Genomic DNA, 20,277 nt, shown 5'->3' with positions numbered 1-20,277 from the left:
AAGATATTGCCACTTTTTCCATCTCCCCAAAATGTACTGTGGTATTTGTCAATGGTGCGAGTATATATTTTTTAACAATTTATTATTGGCATTGCTTTGCCCTTGGGGCAGTCTTTTCCATCATTGGATGTTCAAAAGTCCCTAAGCTGGTATTCACCCTGATCCATGGACATATTCACCCCAGTAGAATATCATTAACCTAGCATAGGTGCTATTAGTGATATTTGACAATGCACTAAGCAGTATTTTGAAATCATGCACATTCCTTGTACAATTGCCAGACCGCAGAGTGTTAAGGTTGTCCTACAAATTGCTCCACCCCCTTTGCTTCTCCGCAGGGACAGTAGAAATTACAATGCATTTAATTCGCTCTGACCTCCCAATTATCTCCCATCAATATCAATTTACAGACTCCTCATGCACGTCACCATCCACGTACACACAAACAAAGGATTCTGGGGCTGTTTCTGTTTTCCAGACGGGGGAGAGTATGTTTACACTCCGGGGACAAATAAGCACATTTTTATTACCCTCCCCACCCCCAGTTTTAATAATCCAGAGTGACTTCCCCCTCCTTCATTGCTGTAAGATGAACTGACACCACTAGTGAAAAAAATCACTTGTGAAAGCAATGTAGCAAATTGTGAAGTTTGCTTACTATCTGAAATTATCACATGTAGCATGCAGGGACTCCACTTCTAGAATTGTTTTCTTTATTGATGGAGTATGGTGGCACGATGGTGCAGTGGTTAGCACTGTTACCTCTCAAGAAGGAGGTATCGGGTTTGAAGCTTAGCCGGGTGGATGTTTCTCTCTACGTGGTTTTTGCATGTTCTCCCCATGTTCACATGGGTATACTCCTGCCATTGCAAGGTCCTAGCATCAGAACTGGAGTTGGTCCTGGGGCATTGCAATGTGAGTGCCCACTGCTCATAAGTAACTAGGATGGGTCAAATGCAGGGGACAAATTACCCCAGAGGGTTCAATTAAGTGTCTTAAACCAAAAAGAAAAATAAGAAACAGCATCAGTGCAATAACTTTCAAGTTTTTCAACGGAATGATACCATATAAATCAATTTTTACAATAAAAATGTAGGCATATATAATGAGTTTGTCCTCAAAATGGCTGACGTCACCTCAGATTGTCCTGTGATTTGATGACCTGTCCTGTGGAAAACTGAGTAAACTTTTAAATTGTACAGAAGGAAAGGGGAATGGGTTATTCACATGACATGGCATGGTCAGACCCAGATTTCTCAATTCAAGCACCGTGACTGCAGCAAGATCATGAGAGGTTTGTAATAGCAGTCACATGGGGAGGAACCAACACACACACACACACACACACACATACATATATAGATAGATAGAGAAGGTATATGAGTAAGTATATGCTTTACCACAAAAAAAGGGAAGAGGTCAGCCCACATTCGTGGATTGGTTCTTTTTATGAGAAGAACGCAAATGGCAATGTAAAGCACCTGCCCCTCGCTGAAAAAGTCAAGCAGCCTCATCTGACCCCATCGCCTCCGCGCAAGTTTAAAACTCCAGTGTTAAAGGTCGCGCCTGGCTGTCAGGAAGAGAGAGGCTGCTCTTATTAATCTAGCATCTCTTCAGACACGCCTCTCCATGGTGTGCTTTTCCTCTGTAGGGGGAACGCACACAAAAAAATAATAATGAAGGCAGCCCTGTAAAAATGCCTGGTCATGTGTGTCGGAAAAGTGAGGTTATTCTGTTTGGGTTTTTGTATTTTGAACAGTTGGTAAAAATGAACAGGTGCTCTGGACCAGGTTTACACAGCTCAAAGATGAAAGGAACACAACCGAGACAGGGCATTGTGCAGTTGTGTCACATGAGGAGTGGTCGTATCTAGTTCTTGTGGCTCCATTCTGACCTCAGTGTGAATCAAATGGCATGCACTAGCTTATTAGCCTCACGGCTACAGTTTCCACCAAGTCACTGCAAGGAAACAGGTTCAAGACGAAAAGGCCTCAAGCCTCATTTTATTTATCGATTAAACAAGGTGAAAAGGTTTGAAAGCATCAACTTTAGAAAATTGAACAGAAGTCCTTAAGTCCTTCGGGTCTGTCTCATGATATACAAGCCTTTTAACTTTTGCATTGTGAAATTTTTGAAAGTTTCCTGTCCTGAGTGTGTAGAAGAAAATGTCATGAGAAGGGAAATAGGAACATTGCAAAATTGAGAGACCAGTTGGGACAAGGTAGGAAGACAAATATACTACAGGGGGAAAATAGTTATACCAATGTTTTGTAACTACAAACCTGAAAAACATTACCTAGTGCATAGCATTTAAGTTTGAAGAAATGAAAGTAGAAGACAAAGTTCTGTTTAAATGGTACTATAATAGGAAAATCTGTCTGATGTACCATTATTTTCAATACCATTATTTTCAACATTGTAATTTTTAGGTATATTCTCTTTTTAATTTTTCTATATTTTTTGGAAAGGAGCCATTTGGGCTGGTTTCATTTGTGTGCATTTGCAATGACCAAAATACAAGTCCTTTTTTTTTTTTTTACTATAGTGCAGAACAATCCTGTTCAGTTCTTATTCCCTTGTGTTTCAGATTGTCACTACGCAGTTCGAGTTGAACACGCTTAGGTTTCCGGACGCAGACGTTCATTTCATAATCGATCAATCGCAGGATGAATCAGCGATGATGGCACAGAGAAAACCCTGAGCAGATGTGCGGTGATTCGCTGTGATTTGACTTCTTGGACGGAACAGTCTGCATCTCTCCAGGTACACGGTGACCCAGCTTCGTCTCCCAGTCTGCTGTCCGCCAGATCGCCCAGAGGTGATATTGGCAAGGGGAGTGATTCATGTGACTCCAGATAGGGCCTTTGCAGATGTCATCACAACTCCTCCCGCCCCGAAACTGCACTGGGGTTGTCAACAATGTGTGTCCTTTCGTTGCCGCCACCCCCCCCCCCCCCCCCCCCCCCACACACACACAGCCAGCATCACACCTTGGTGTTCTCGGCATTAAAGGGGCACACAGTATAATGCGACCAAGGATATCCCAGTGCTATTGGGCCAGCTTCAATTTCCAAAGCGACGGGAGAGAAAATGCAAAGTGGGGGATCTCAGGATAACATTTCAACATCCTTATTCCTAATGGAAACTGTACAGCACAGTCATTCATTGCAACTATCTTCACATCATATTTTCTGGGAAGTATAAACATTTTAAAAACCACAAGATGCTTATTCCCAACCTTTAAGTTTACCAAAGGATTAGAGGAAACATGAATACATGGCCTTGACCTCATGTTCTTCTACAAGCTTATTTTCCAAGTCCAACAAAACGACAGTAATGAAATGCTTCATGCAGGAGCACAAGATATCTGCAAATTCTGAAGCCAGAAGATGTCAACATCAAAGGTATGACTGAATAATAATCACGTCAAGGTCAGTTTTTACATCACCCTGAGATTTAGAAATATTGCTTATTTACCATGCTCTCATCAGGGGTTACTTGAACAGCCACTTTTAAAAAATTTTTTAGGGGCTAGCATCATGTAGACAAAATGTCAGTCAGGGAGGGGGTGTGAAGGACTAGCTTTTCAGTTTTCCAGTAATCATTTTTCATGTTCTTCAACCCGCACAGATCTCTGACATTTATGGCGGGGTTTAAATCGAACCCCTCGCTAATGTCTTCATCTCTTTTTCTTCGCCATGAAACTCAACAGGTCATGCTTAGTTGATGGAAGTAGCAAACAGTCTCAGGCAATACTAATTTAATATGTAATGCCATATCCTAAAAAGGCTTGGCTTGGCTCTGGCGTACAGATAAAGGCAGTGTCCTGACTCTTCAGACCACTGAGGAACTCATGCCCTGTGGCTAGAGTCATTGTTAAACACATCTTCCTCTGCAGGAAAGAAATGCTTTAACAAGGGGGCAAAGATGATCACTCACCACCATCAAGCAACTATTGACACGGACTTTGCATTCTATGAGTGCTAGTGCACCCAAACTGTGCCAGGAAAATGCATTCTGGAAGCCCCACAACCTTTCACAGTCAGAGATGTTTGTCACTACGTACTGCTGGATACATGAAATGCTGCTCCCAGTACATTAGGGCAGCCTGTGTATGTTCATCTCAGTTAAGCAGTGAGGCCACCTAGCTGCATATCATCTTCAGAATGTGGTCACCAGAAAGCCTTATCTGCCTCAGCGCTAATCATTATCATCAGGGGCAAGAAGAATTATGATGGCATCGCCATATAACCCACGTAATAGCGATTCCGACAGCACAGGGCCGTCACATGATTGCGGGTGCATTGCAGTTCTTCAGTTTCTTCACTAACGATTTCCCAGTTTTGGTTTTAAAACCATATCTTTGGCTTCAAAGGTTGACTAAAATACCTGCACACAGACATCTGTGAAATCGCTTTCTCTCCTCGGTATTGTCAGAGAGAAAAGGACATAGTGCAAGTAGACATTGCTTATGAGCACAGTGACATCAAGTATTAGACCAGTGTGTCTTGCCAAGTCTTTTGTTGTATGGGAATACATAGTCTGATGTTCCTTTTCTGTTGCAGTTGCACTAAAACACACTCTTTTTGGCAGTTCTGAGTTCTTTTACAATCTCATAAAAGCATCTTTGTTCAGCCCCACGAGTCATTTTCAGAGTTGCACAAATCGCTAGCATTTAGTAAACATTGTTTTTGTTTTGCTTATTTTTTTTTCATTTGTTCAGAAGGCATGACTGTTCACTGTGTTCTTGTTCACAGGGAAACAGTGGCCTCCTTGTGAGTCAGTACGTCAGGCAACGATCCACATGTCTGGCCGGCAAGGCGAGCAGTCGCTTGTAATGACAATGTGACATTGTTGTGAATCACCTGCCTGGATCTGAGGGCGACATGTAAGCAGAGGCCACAGGAAGCTAAAGCAGACGGTGGGAGGTGGTGGGTGGGGGGGGGGGGGGGGGGGGGGGGGGTGGTTGAGAGGGGTGGCCTCCTGACAGGAAGTACACGGGGACGCACAGTACAGCTCGTTTTCTGGCGACTTCAGAATTAGTCTACCAGATTGGTAGCAGTGAAACGTAGCATTGTTTTTTTTTTTAGCCCTGCTGTTTTTCTCAAGGTCGCTCCCCATATAAAATCCAATGGGACTGCCCAGAATTCACTTCTATAAATTGACCTGATCTATGGGGAACAGAAGGGTGGGGTTAGGGGGCAGGAAAGGGATTTCTCTTTTGTTTTTGCAGAAGGTCTATTTTCTCTGTGTATGTAAAACAAACCAGGATTTCACTTTCAGTGGGTCACCCCAGTAATGCATTAACAAGAGATCCTAATCAGAAGCTGCCCATTGCCCGCCCCCCACCCACATTTACCCACTCCCCCCCCACCCCCCTCAACCCCCCCACCCCCCCGCTCCGGGTTAACTCCTGTGCGACATGGATGCACTCTAGCAATCTATGCCCTGTACCGTGCTAATAACTGCAGAGAAGGGGCAGCAAAAGGATTTTCCTGCTACAGGCACCCACCGCCCCCCCACCCCCAACCTGTGACCTCCCACTGGGGAAATGCAGCGGTCAGGAAAGTGCTGTGTTCCACTGGGAGATGTGCTGCTAGTTTGTCAGAGACAACTGAACTGGGGCACAGTTTCTCTGCCCTGTGTCAGCAAAGGTCTACAGCTCCTACACTGGCCAAAGGACACGGTGTGTGTATGCGTGTGCTTGTGTGTATGTGTCAGCGTGTGCATACACTAACATTTTTGCGTCTGTGTTTGGATGTGTGTATGCTGGACAATGAGAGCACAGGTGGTGACAGATGGAAGGAAAGCAATACTTTTCCACTCTGTCAGGATGCCATTTCCCCATAACCTCCACACACACTCTGCATCCACACACACACACACACACACATTCACACACTCTGCATGCACACACACACATACACATTCACACGCTCTGCACGCACACACACACACACACACACATTCACACACTCTGCACGCAAGCACACGCACACACACACATTCACACACACGCACACACACACTCACACTCAGGTAGGCGTTCTGTAGCCTGTCCGTTCATTGTGTTCACAGGTAGCTCACCTAACACTCCCTCTGTTCCCATTGTACTGCTTTGCTCTCCAGAGTCATGATGACACAAAGAGACAGAGAGAGAGAGAGGGCGAGAGAGACCTGAAACACAGTCATGCTGACGTCAGTAGATATAGAAAAAGAGGCCGCTGGCAGGGGTCCAAGGTAGATGCAGGGGAATGGCCCACTTTCCTCGGTTTTGCCATTTAGGCAGCGTTGTGCCACACCTGGAACGACAGAGCAGAAGCAACCCATACAGTTTATGGTGATTATCTCTTTCTTTTCAGTGTAGAGTCGTGCTCCATAGTCTCGTACGGAATCCCGACCGTGTTAGTGCTGAAAATGGCTGGCAACCCCCACAGGACAGTACACAATTAACTATAGCGCCCCCTCCAGGGATGGAGTGATTCAGTCGGATGTGTTTTACCATTACGTCATGCCCAGGCTGACTCCTCTGGTCGCCCGGGCAACAGTAGCCTGCCTGCATCAGCCAAGCATGAAATGTTCTCCACTAACAAAAAAAAAAAAGGAAAAAACTACCCAGATGAGCTGGTGGCCCACAGAGGAAAAAGACACGATGATGCTCTTTGGAGGTTAGTGGATGATTGCCGCACAAACTAATACAGGATTTAATGAGACTGGCCTAAAAATATCATGAGGCATTCCATGATAGAAGACTCGTGAGATTAGCGGAACAGGGACTTCTAGGTGTAGTTATAAAGGTAAACTCAGGGGTCCTATGGTCTCCAGCTTAAAAAAGAAATTGTGATCCCGTATTGGAAATTCAAGCGTGCTCAATGATGCACACAGTGATATACCCTTACAGGAATTGTGTCCTGTGATAATTTCATCACCGTGCCAAATTCCCGCCATGCCGTGTCACATCCTGCGCTGCTTCCAGGAATGCTGGTTACATCACAAGGGACATCATCAGATGGTGTCGCCACGGAGAGGGGCCGTTGCAATGGCCCCACCCCAGCTCGAGTCGGTCATTATGACATCACTGGTATTGATCAGGAGCATTCAGGATAAGAGTGTTTACTTTCCTCAGTTCAACAGACTTCTGACCAGCCTCTGACCTGCATAACTACATCCTGCTCCACTGTGTGGTCTTGTGTGTCCTTCCTCTCTTCTAAGAAATGGGCAAATAAATCAAGTTTTTTTCGGGGGGGTGGGGGGTGGGTGGGGGTTGGGGGATTGGGGGATTGGGAAATAAATGTTGAATAACTGGATTGAGGATTTAAGGATTTTAGCCAGTCTTGGAGAGGAAAGGCAATTTGAAAAAAATTATCTTATTAACAAATTTGTTGTTAAAAACAAAAAAAAGTTATTTGAACATTCTTCTTTCTATTAACACTATGTAAAAATCAACTGCCACTGGTTGATTCTTAACACTCTTGTAATTGAGAATGTGAACCACTGTGCCTGTGTTTCTAACCATTGCTCTGATGAAGGTCTAGAGCCCAACTGCTGGTCTAGAGCCCAATCATGAATGGCTGTCTCTTCCTGCGTCTCGCATCAGGACAGTCTGGTTTCTACGGCAGCGTCTTCAGTGTCAGCGTCTTCAGTGGTGAGATCCAAGCCCAGACCTCCCTCCCAGAATGCACAGCTGCTGCTACAGTATGGGAGGTTGAGGCGGGAGGGAAACAAATAGGACACAGTGTGCAGGGAGCTGGCGGCCTTGCTGAGTGTGATGTAAGAGAGAGTTTCCTCACTTTAATTATGCAACAGCTGCAGATATGTAGGGAATTGGGTCTTCAGCACGACGAGTGGGCATCGTTCATTTTCTCTGCACCCCCCCACCTGCGCCAACCACCACCCTTTTTTAAATATGCAAAAGAGTCTGCTCTGCATTAATTAGGGACAGTGGTGACTGTGTCTCACTGGCTGTGCTGACGGACAGACTGGCACAGTGTGTACAGAAACAGATACCATAGACAGGATGACATACAGCCCACAGGAAGATTAGTCAGAGATACAGCCAGCACACAGGGGTAGATTTGACAGACTGGGACAGCTGCAGAGATACGATAATGAAGGAAAGGTACAGAAAAGAGGCAGGGGGGGGGGGGCTCAAGGCATCATCAACATGTCACATTTGCCGCCCAAAGCAATTCAATTGAGTTCAATTGAGTTTTATCTGTAGAGTGTTTTTCAGGAAGGGCTGACATTTCAAAGCTCTTTACAGATGCTCCGAGGCCACGCCCCCATAAGATTTCAAACTATTCAAATGTCCCCCAAAAAAATATTTTATTAGAAAAAAAAAATGGCTTTAAAGAGTGCATACAAACATTGCCATATGTGCTGTTGATTGCCAGCTAATGCCCCTGGATGATGACCTTTGACACCACTGTGATCTGAACCACAGCCTCCCTTTTGACTTATGATTTTCTTTATTAAACACACCACATCCTCCACCTCTACATAAAAACTGACACTTTCTAATTTGCCAGCCTAACTCCCCTCAGACCTACCTCCCCCCCCCCAAATCCTCAGATGAACTACAAAGAAATGAAAAAGACAAGCCTATAAACACAAACCCTTAGAGAGAGAAAAAGAGAGAAAGAGAGAGAGGGACGCCATTATCCAAAATCCTGAGCCCTCGCTCAGCTGTTGCCTGGCCGGAGGCCCAGTCAGGGGTTCAGTGCGAGCATTTGACGCACTTCAGGGGGGGTGGGGGGAGGATGAGGACAGGCAACAGCAGCTGGGACGTTGGGGGGGCAGGGGGGTCGGTCCGATCAGCGTAGCGGAGCGCTAGCTGTACCTGTCAGACTGGACAGCCAGGTGGTGAGCAGATCAGATGAGAGATCTGTCTGTGACGCGATGCTGGATAAGGCTGGGGCCCGAGGAGCTCGTAAACAGAGGATTACGAGCAAGCGCAAGTTTCCACCAAACGCCTTCGGTTCTATCTGTAGATCAAGCCGCACGGGCTCACACAGGGTAACGGTTTGCCTGGCTTTGCTTGAAAGAGTAACAAGCAGAGAGCTTACACTAGCTGGGTTTAAATCAACGTTTTGACATGTTTAACTTTTACTTGTTAGTAACTCCAAGTTTATTTGGCAAACACAGTTTGACCAGATCACTTTGGTGATTCCATAAGACAAAATGTAAAGAATAAATCAAAGGAGTTGCTTTTGTATTTAAGTAAAAGATAGGGAAGCTTCCTGTTTCTTAGCGCAACCGAAACGGACCTTTGAAATGGGACTCAAGGTGTGGACACCTCCGACTGTGGATCTGTGTACAGGTGGAGGGTCGGAGCGTGTGAGCATTCACGTTATGCCAAGCGTCTCGCGTGTCCCCGCCGCCTGCTTCAGCATGACCTTTGACCGAGGCTCCTCTGTGTTCTCTTGACACTGGCTTCCAGCCTCGTCAGTCAGACAGTCCATCACGTGCTGGGACAGGAGATTAACCAAACATTCTGGCTTTCAGATTGTCTGAAAAGGTTTAGCCGGCCCTCCACCACTATCTCTCTAAGTCTGCTTTCTTTCTCCATCCCTCTCCCTTTCTCACTTTTTCCCTCCCTCCTTCTTCTCCCAGCTGCCAATGTGGAGGGAGGGAGGGAGGGAGTGGGGGATGAGATGGAGGAGAGGACGTTAGGGAAAAGAAGGGCTCAGGTGGGATTATGGGATATTAGCCCAGGAGAACACACCTGTCACTCTCTCCTGGGCCATGTGAGCGCATGAGAGAACAGGAGCCGCATCCGACCACCTGGTGCATCACGGGGTCTAATGTCTCCCCTATCTCCTACAGCATGAAGCAGCCTGGGGTATCAGAACGACGCCTGGGCAGAGGCCCCGCCCACTGCAGGGTATGTGCTCTGTCTCCGTAATCCATCTCTTTCAATGCAGAGAGGCTTTGGAGCCCTACATTTAGAGACTTTTGCATGTACTTACTTACATGTGAAATAACAGATTGATTATTTCTCTAGGCTTTAGTTATAATGATGGATGACAGCTTATGAAAAAAAGTCTTAGTTATGTGTTTGCAGTCATACAGAAAGATGGTCTACTTTATCACGTCTATGTTGTCACTTTCATGGAAAATCCAGTTGGTGACCATATGTAAACAACAGGTTGTGCCAGCTTTTATAATGTTGTGCAATAAACATTTTAGCTGTTGGGCAATGAATAGTGAGTAATGCTTTTGTGATGGTACTGCCACATGTCCTGCTTTAGGCCCAAATTGCAGAGGAGTTTAGACCAGTGACTTTCAGATTTACACTCACGTCAATATCAATGCTCTGTATTGAACTCTCAACAACTTTTGAGGTCTGGAGTAGTGAATGGGAAGAGAGGGAAGGGTAGGACTCTACATCAATTTTTTTAAACTAGAAACCGATTACCTTCTTTTAACATAAACTCAGCTGCTCTTTGCCGTAGGTCAGCGATCTTCATTCCTGGTCCTTGCAGGCTGCGGGGTCTGCTGGTTCTCGCCTTCATATGAGCGACCAATTCAGACCCAAGAAACCATGTGAGATCAGTTAACTGTGTAATCGACCAATTAAATAATGAGTAGCAACTAACAACAAAGCCCAGCAGACTCTGCGGCCCACCAGGACCAGGAATGAAGATCACTGCCATAGGTGAACTAATGTTTCGTGAGATGTACAAAGATACCACTCTCTATCTGTTAAAGGCAACAAATTACACTCAGTCAAATATGGAATAAGAAAAGAAGAATCAAAAGGAAAGTTCACACATTGACCTTTTCGAATATTAACTGTGCTACTTGAACTTTGCCAGCCACCCCTGCCAAACGCAAAGTTGTTTGTGCAATTTCAAGAAAGTACACAGGTGCAATGGAAATAGAAGCTCTGAGAATTTTTTCCAGGCACGCAAACAGCTCCTAGAAGTTGGGTAAAAAGTGCTCAGAGTTTTTTGGAGGGCCACACAGCCTCAGCCAGCTCGAGAGGCGAGTGGTCTGGAGACGGAAAAGCGCTAAAAAAAAACAACAACCATAAAGCTAACCCCTTTGCGTCACATCAGATGAGGTGGGGGGAGAGAAAGTAGACTTTGTGGCTAAGGTCTTCCTGGTTGCTGAGGCAACGGCAAAAAAAAAACAGAAGAAAACAAAAAGAAAGCGTGTCGCGTTTACAGTAAGCGCAGCCGCGAGTGGATAAACTCGGGGAGCCTGGCGCAGGAAGCAGCACGCTGATGTGGTTGTGCTCATGCCACACAGTTCTGAGAGGCCCGGTAAACCGCGGAGCGCTGTTTCACAACGTGACGGCTTTCATATTTCAGTGCTGATAGCACGAGCTGGCCATTCCATCGTAACATTGAGATGCAAAGTACAAAACAAAGACATAGGGCACATTAGAGTAAGCTTTGTGGAGTCTGTCCACTTACACTTACAGCACATGCACACTTTTGTTTAAAGATTCGAGACTTTGAGGTGACAAAACATTCAAAGATACCAAATGAGAGGTGAGGTGGTAAAGTGAAGAAACATAGGCCCAAGTCACTTTAACAAATGTTGACACAGGCAGCATTACTCTGACAATTAATTTTGGTTTTTGCAAAACATGTTGGTGAAAGATTTAGTTGTTACTTGGAATCATTTTGATATCAATAACTTTGTAGACAGACATATTTTAGAAATTGTGTTTTTTACAGATGTATAAAGTGTATACTTTTCAAAGTTCGGTAATTTAGCTTTTTTACATTTAAAAATGTTTTGTTGAAATTTTTATACACACACACACGCACACACACACACTTTGAGGGAATTTTTCATAATGACACCATCATTCATTTTAATGCACATGAGAGGTTAGGGGAAATCCTCTGTGACAAAGAAGCCTGACCTTTTCGTGCTGCAGAGCCCCCTTTTACTGAAGCAGGAGGTGTACTACAGTAATTCCTCTGTCTTATTAATGTTCTGCTAAAGCAGATGTTGTAGGTAAGGTCTCAAGTTCATACTGCAGGTTCAAGCACAGCACACTCTATGCTTCCTAATAAGGTTAATGTTGCAACAGTCTTTCAGCCTGCAATGGTCTTTGTACAGCTATACCTGGATAAAGCCTATGCAGATTATAATGCTTTGGCACTCTTAAACCTATTTGGGAATATTTAATACAATGTATGGTATCTCTTTTTTTGAAGGGATCTGTATTTTGGTTTATTTAGTACCCGTAGTACATGTGGACTTTTTTTGACATGCATACACATTTCTTTTTATAGTCTGAAGGGTTAGCCACAGAATGAATGTATTTTTGTCATATCTTGATCTTCTAGAGCAGAACACACGTCTAGAGCAGAGCACTCTGGTGTCCAAAATCCAAAACAGTCAAAAAAAAAAAAACAGAAAAAACATGTGGCGTTATCTAGCCTGCAGTAATATATAAATCTCACCATGCTCATACATATGCGCATACACACACACAGACAAATGCTTATACATAAGCACGCACACATGCATGCTTATATATATGCATACACACATAAACTCACACACACTCATACATACGTGTACACACACAAACACACTCACACATACGCACACACATTCACATAGGTGCCCAGGTATTCACATACGCACACCTGCACAAGTTCAGAGAAGGGTAAGATCACTCCATTCACCCATTTCAGGCTGTAGAGTATAGATGTGCAGTGCTACTGGAGACGTAGCACAAGAGAAAATAATAACAGATATTTTGTTGTCTGTAGACAGCTGACACCAGGGGAACCTACCATTGTTACCAACACATATGAGTTCCAAGGCCACCGTTGGTGGTTCTTTGCGCGTGTGAGTGACACTTTGTAAGTGAATGGACATATAAACCATTTATCTAATTATAAATGATTAGTAATTAAAAATGACCCATATAAAGGGATAGTAAGCCAGTATTGTATTTGTGATGTGCAACCAAGTTAAAAATGTTCAATTTACCTTTTTTTTTTCTTTTTTCCTTTTACCTATGCTTTAAGAAAATCTACGTAAAGGTATGTTTTTTAGTGTGGAGGGGTGGGGTGGTAATAATGCAGGGAAGTAGTACCTAGCCTACTAGCCTACTCATATAGAACAACCCATATAGGCAGCCTGGCCCTGATTGTGTTTCAAGGTGGGTCAGAGGGCTGCGCTCCTGTGTAATGCCGTGGTCCTTGGCCCTGTAACCCAGTACATCTGGAATCCTAAGCAAATCTCTCTCCTTGCAACAATGCTTATTCACAGAGACTCACTGGTCAGGGGCCAGGGGCCAGTCCCCCGGCTGTGGCCGGAGATACGTCAGTGGGACTCGAAGGGAGCGGCGTGACGTGGGCTATGGATTGTATTACCCTGCAGGCGTGACCTTCCAGAGCCCAATGGCTTTCATTGAACGGGGTGTTTAGGTCAGATGAGACTTTGGTGTATCTGTCTCTCTTCTCTCTTTCTCCCCCTCAATCTATCTACCTCTCTCTCTCTCTATCTATGTATCTATCTCTCTCACTCTCCTTCTATGAAATGGTATTCTTCTGACTTCATCCCAGAAGTGGTCAGCGGATGGGGACACAGAGACAGAATCCGTCTGGTTCATAAGCCTTTAATGCTGATAAGTTAAGCTCCTCTTGCTGCCTTTCATATCTAACAATCTCAATCCATTTCTCTCCTCCGTCCATCTTTCCACAAGAGAGAGAGGTTGTTGAACAACTGCCATACCAGATAACTATTTTTGGTTCCCATGACATTAGGGTTGATGTTCCCCGTGTGTTCATTTGGCCTGTTTTCACAGACCTCAATTGAACATCATTTTCAAGTATTTACAGGTCTTGCAGGAGCAATCTTTAGTATTAAATTTACTTTCATTATTTCAGTTGAAAAGACCTTGAATTCTTGTTAACCTTGATGGGCAGTATTCTTCCAAATGGTCATGATAAATGAATAAACTGAACAGAATTTAATGAGCGTCCCGGTGGTCTTATGCCACTGATGCAGATTGTGGACAATGAAAATGATGCACACATTTTGCGAGATGCATTGGTGGAATAAAACTGTGTTTTGTCATTGAAATGCTCCCCAAACACTGTCTCACAAAAGTATTGCACCTTGCAGGTTTCAACTCACATGTTGCATTCTTTGTGAATGAGCCACTGACTCTCTAGTCTTAAATTCTGATAACTGACCTTGAGGCAGAAGAGGCAGACACACAAAACCTTAAGTAGAGATCTAATAAATAAAGTTATCTATATAGCAAATCTGTTCTTCTTCTTAAAATGAAATGAGTTTCTGCCACTTTACCTTAGGTTATGTTTGTTATGGCGTCTTATATATGAACTGAGAGAGAACCACAGACTAACTCAACCTTAAGCTGAGTACAGCAGAATATTGGCAGGCTTCCCTTAAGAGGCAACTGCCTAAAGACAACCCAAATCCCCCTGGTTATTAAAAGACTTGCACAGAGGTATCTGCGAGGACGAGAGAATAGACAACAAGCAGACCACCGCATTCTTCCTGGTGAGAGAGATGTTCTGCAGGAGCACTCAAAAGCCTTCCGTTCCCACACCTTAGCTGTGGATAACATCGCAAAGAGATACACACAGCCCCCTTTTCTGTTTTTCGTTTTTACATGGCCATCCACCCACCTGTTTTTTGGCATTAACCTCATGGCCCAACTCTCTCAAAATGTCAAGCCCTCCACCCCCATTCACCACCAGGCCCCGCAAACATCAACCATCAAAAACAAGAAAACAAATTGACTCGACAAACTGACTCGAGATAGTATGAGCAGGAGAGGTTAGATCTAGGTTTTTGTTCAAAGCAGGACAAAGCTAAGAACTGTTACTCTGGAAAGGGGTTCAGGGGGCTCACAGAGAAAGATCTTCCATTCCATCAGTTTAAATTTGTGAGCTAACACATCTCTTTGGGGCTTTCTTGTTTTGTAAAAAAACAAACAAAAAAAAACAAAAAACAAGAGTGGCCTTGCCGAACCACTAAAAAAACAACATATTTCATTCTGAGTAATGGTACAAACCCAGAAGTAGCCTTATGAATTCAAAATTGGCTTGGGCAGCTCTCTCTCTCTCTTTCTCTATCTCTCTCTCTCTCTCTCTCTCAACACACTATAACACAAAACCAGGCACTTTGCCAATCATTTCACTGAGCATGCTCACTGTCAGCAGTAGCATGTCTTGCCATCCTAATCAATTGACAGGTTCCATTTACCCAAGGGACTCTCTGATCGCTCACGGCCTTCCTGCTGTGACTGAGTGCAAATGTGTTTTTCAGTGAGGGTCAGCTTCACCTCGTCTGAAAGGATCATGTCCTTGTCCTGTTCTTTTTCCTGCTCCTTCCCGCCATCTGAAACTGCCAAATTATTTTTTTTCTTTCTATCTTTCTTACTTTTTTCTTTCTTTCCCTCCTTCCTGCCTTATTTCTGTCTGTCTTTCGTTCTTTCTTGACTCTTGGCTGGACAACCACCCTGCAAGTGAAAATCGAGTGAACACAGTCTTAGTTTCTAGAACACCATGGGTAAATTTTCCCAACACAGACATTTGCTTGGGATTCTGGATAACCTCTAAATGATTAAGTCACATTAATTATCCTCAAGTCACAAAAACTATCACAGAAATGGCCATATAAATGTGTTTTGTTAACAGTTAAAACATGGGTTTTGTGGCCTATCCGAAATAGTCCTCAGTGTTCTATTAATGTTTCTTGTAAGCTGGGCTAGCCATTGTCAAGCATGATGTAGAAGTTGCATCACTTCTGTGATTCCACTCAATATCAGAATATAAAACAGCATGATCCCTAAAAAATGACGAGAAGGTGACTCTGGAATGGAGGATAGCAGCTTGGATGTTTGAGTTCCCTGTGTACAGTGATGTGCCCTGTGACTTGAAGAACCAAGGTTGTCATGGCGATTGGACTGCCTGAGAGTATCTGCTGGGCATTCCAAATTGGGCTGGGGAATATACAATAGAAATGAAATAATAAAATAAATGCTAAATTAAGAAAAGAGAAATAGCAGGTCAAAAAAGGCAGTTTTTCTCTCAGCACTATCAATATAACCAAAGCCAAATATAACGTAGAGGTTTCAATGTTAGTCTGGCAAATGCAGTCGGTGGTATTTTACATGCGTATTGCACAAGAGCTAATAAAGCTTTGAACTAATAGTCCCTTTGAGACTCTTTGAAGAGAACATTCCACTGGATCAAAAGTAGAGCAAACCAGTGTGAAACAAACAAACAAAAGTTGATTAAAAAAACCAGACACTTTAGGTATTGTAGGTATGTTGATGCTCACAATGTGGTTTAACAATGCTGGGCGGTGTTCTTGTAAGTTGTCTTGGGAGCATGTATTAAGTATACATACTCTTGCGTGTTGATCGAAAGGAATTTTTCCTCAGTTTGACTGATGTTAATCAGCTGAGGTTTAGCCCTAATATGGTGAAATTCTTGTCCTGCAGACTGAAAGGTTCATACTGTATCTAACTTACTTGTCTGAAAAGGGGGTCAGCTTATGTAACAAGGTTTTGGGTGACGTGGACTTGGGTAATTGCTTTTTAAATGCCAACAATCACTTCAGCACTCTCTCTATCATACACACACACACACACACACACACACACACACACACACACAATCGCACATAAGGATACACACTGACACAAAACAAGGTAATATTTTCTACATGAGATAATATCTTATAATATGACTAAAACAGTTGTTAAGACAGCCTTTTTGCAGTCTCTCATGAAAGCCATCACTGTTCACAACTGTGAAGTATGAAGAGTTAGGAGAAGCCTTGGCTGATGTGAGTTGCGGATGTGCTTAACTACCGATTTCTGCTCTTAAGACCTGTTCTGGATGACTACCTACTTTGTGTTTTGATGTGTGCCAGAAATAATGACCAATCTTTTTTCTTGAGTTTCCTGACTTCACTAAGCAGCTTAGCTGCCCAGACTGGTAGATCGGTTCCAGGAATGTTTAGGTCAGGCTCCAGGGGAATTGGGATTTATTTTTCTATATTTTTTGTGTCTTTTGGAAGGCCACTGGGCTTTATTTTGTTGCCTTTTCCTTTAATAAACTTCCATATTTGGTGACAATTATATATATATATATATATATATATATATATATATATATATATATATATATATATATATCACACAGATACTCACACACCAACGGTGAAAGACTACCATGCAAAGTACCAATCAGCTCATTGGGAGCAATTAGGGGTTAGGTGTCTTGCTCAGGGACACTTCAACACGCCCAGGGCAGGGGATCGAACCGGCAACCCTTCGCCAGACAACCGCTCTTACCTCCTGAGCTATGTCGCACTTTTTATAGTATATATACCTGCATACTATGCAGGATTTTTTAGCCTTGCTGTGGTCCGGTGTTTACAATCAAAGCAGTCTCCTCCACCTCCATCCTCAACCCCGCCCACTCATGTTCATTGAGGTCAAGAAACACTCTTGAGAGCATAGCTAGCTGCATAGCTAGAAGGAACATTACTTACAGGTCCAACAGAAAACGCACAAACTCTATGCTGCTTTTCATTCCCTAGGTGAACATCCCCAGCTGTTACCATCGAGACAGACTCTGGCTTTTGAACAAGCCCTGTTGGCTTGTCGTTTTGTTGTACTTGTGCTTCTTCTTCTCCGCCATGGCAGCAGCCAGCTAGCAAGCTACAAACTCCCTGCTGAAACCTGATCACACCAAACAGGCTCTGTACCTACACCCACCCCTCCCTGCACAGAAAAGAGCATCATACCAAGAAACATCCTGAACACATCTTAGAAAAAGAAATACAGGTAGAGGAGCATGGATTTGGCAAATGTGAACAAAGACAGAGATTGTCAGTGCATCAAAGATATGAGTGAGCATGGTTATTTTATAATATCTTAAAGATTTAAATTTTGCATAGTATGCCAGTAGGGAGCGCTCTACTGCCCAGAATCACAAACGTCAAAATTGGGTTTAAATACTCAATACAGTTACATCTTCCCAAAACACAGTGAAATACTGCTTCCTCTGGGATCGCAGGCATGGAACTATTCATGGACGGCTGCACAGAGGACAGCAGCGAGAGTAAATCTTTCTAAACATTAAAACAGGCTGTTGTTAGGAAACAGGGACATGTTCACAAGGGTGAATGTTCCCTATCGAACGAAGAAGAAATCAGGCTAATAAATAATTTTACTGGTTGTTAAATAAGCCTTTACGACCCATAGCAGGGAGTTGTTGTTTTTTTTTGACTGGCACAATGTGAGGTAGAGGACAAAGAACTAGATGAAAAATTCTAAGGCTGTTAAATTAACAGCTCCAATAAAATTCCCTTGCTTTTGCGTTAGAGTCTCTGGAGTCATAAAAGTTTATTTTGAACTGTGTGTTTGGACACAACAGCAGTCCAAGTGAGTATGAGGCATGTACGCACATGCGCGCTCACACACTCACACACACACAGACTCACGCACACGGACACACAGACACACATGCACGCACCTGCACGTATGCACATACACAGTCCTCCAGACACATCTAAAGACATATGATTCAAACACAGCAGAAAGAACAGGAACAAATGCTAAGATGACGCACATCCAGCTCCAATAAATCAATCCAGTCAAGAAGTCAATAACTCTGGTGTGTGAAGGGCATGCATTCTGTCCAAAGAGCAGCGCGTGTCCAATCACCGGCTAAAAAGGATAAAATCAATTTCAGTCAGATTTCGATGTTTGCAGACGCTGGAATCCCGGAGGGCAGGCAAAAGTGAATTAGCAATCTCTCAGAAACGACCTAGCTAAAGCCACTCTGCGTTATGGTGGATAATTTTATCCTCTTGGGTTTTTGTGAGTCATAATGATATGGCATAAGCTGTGCAAAAGTTTCCAATGCAAATCTTCTTGGATTTTGTAGAGCACATTGGAAAAGAAGAATTAAGAGCTCTGGGTATTCGCACTGCATCCAAAACTATCTCAGTGGAGTTTCCAGAAGCTCACAGGCCATAAATTCAAATCTGGGCTGTGCCCCCCATTCAAACAGGAATCCTATTTGATATTTGATTTTGATATAACAATCCTCTGTTCTGTTTCCACTTAAATGGGACACATAAATGCATTTCACATTATTAACCGCACGCATGCATACACGCACACACGCCCACACACACACACAATAAATCATGTAATGGAATAAAAGCAGATTACTCTGAGGGAAGGGAAGCTAGAGTAAGGATGATGTAAGAGGTGTGACATCATAGGCATCTCTGCAATGCACTCTACCTTTGCTGGCTCTATTAGAATGTCACCTTGTCTTGACAGACAGCCCATTAGAGGTGGCTGCAGGTTAAGCTGCCCCAGTTTTGCACTAGTAAAGCTGTTTAACATGTGGATTCTTAATCTATATTTTTTATCATACTATTCTACTTATCTATGGAAATGGAGTGGAATGCCATATGTGGATGTTAGGCCCTGGAAACATATGGAAAACAAAAAGCGTAGCAGGTTTTTATACAATATGAGGACATCTATAGGACAGGTCTCCGTCCTTTATATAATTACTATTATGGAAAGTCTGTTGCTTGTTAAGAAGGGAGTTTTCCCCGGTATGACTTTGAGTGGATTAGTGCTAATGTCTACAGGTGGAAGAATTCAGTCGATGCTGTTAGTCTGAACTAACTGAGGTATTTCGGGAATGCACCCCCAACATGAATTTGCCACTTTGTGCATAAAAATCCCAATGAATAGAGCTCTCTGGCCTGGATCTCATGCTGTGCACTGGAAATGGAACTGGCTGCAGTGGTGGTGGTTACCCAAACTTAAGTTTTTCACTAGTATACTTACTAGTGTACTATCTTTGTGTCTATTTTTTGATGTGTTTTAGCATATTTATGACAAGCGCTTTAATGACTGTACTAGTTTAAATATGAACTTAAGTACTACTTTTACTTTGTGTATTCTTTGTGGGATTATAGTATATTTCTAAAAAGCACACTGAAACTTTTACTTATGCTATACATTAGTATACTTTATATAGTAAACTATACCATTTGGACTATATTTCTAAATATGCTTAAGTGTATTTATTAATAGTGTGTTACTGCATATATTTATTTTAAGTCAAAAATAAGTATGACTTTTTAAAAGTTTATTTTAACCCAGTGTATTTTATGTGGTATTATAGTGTATTTCTGTAAAGTATACCGAAACTTGTACTTAAGTTAAGCTGCACTTAGTATATACTTATTAAAAGTGTACTGATTTGTGGATATTTATAAAGA

This window comes from Anguilla anguilla, chromosome 3, assembly GCF_013347855.1.
Source record: "Anguilla anguilla isolate fAngAng1 chromosome 3, fAngAng1.pri, whole genome shotgun sequence".
Classification (NCBI taxonomy): domain Eukaryota; kingdom Metazoa; phylum Chordata; class Actinopteri; order Anguilliformes; family Anguillidae; genus Anguilla; species Anguilla anguilla.
Note: the sequence above shows the minus strand (reverse complement) of the source record.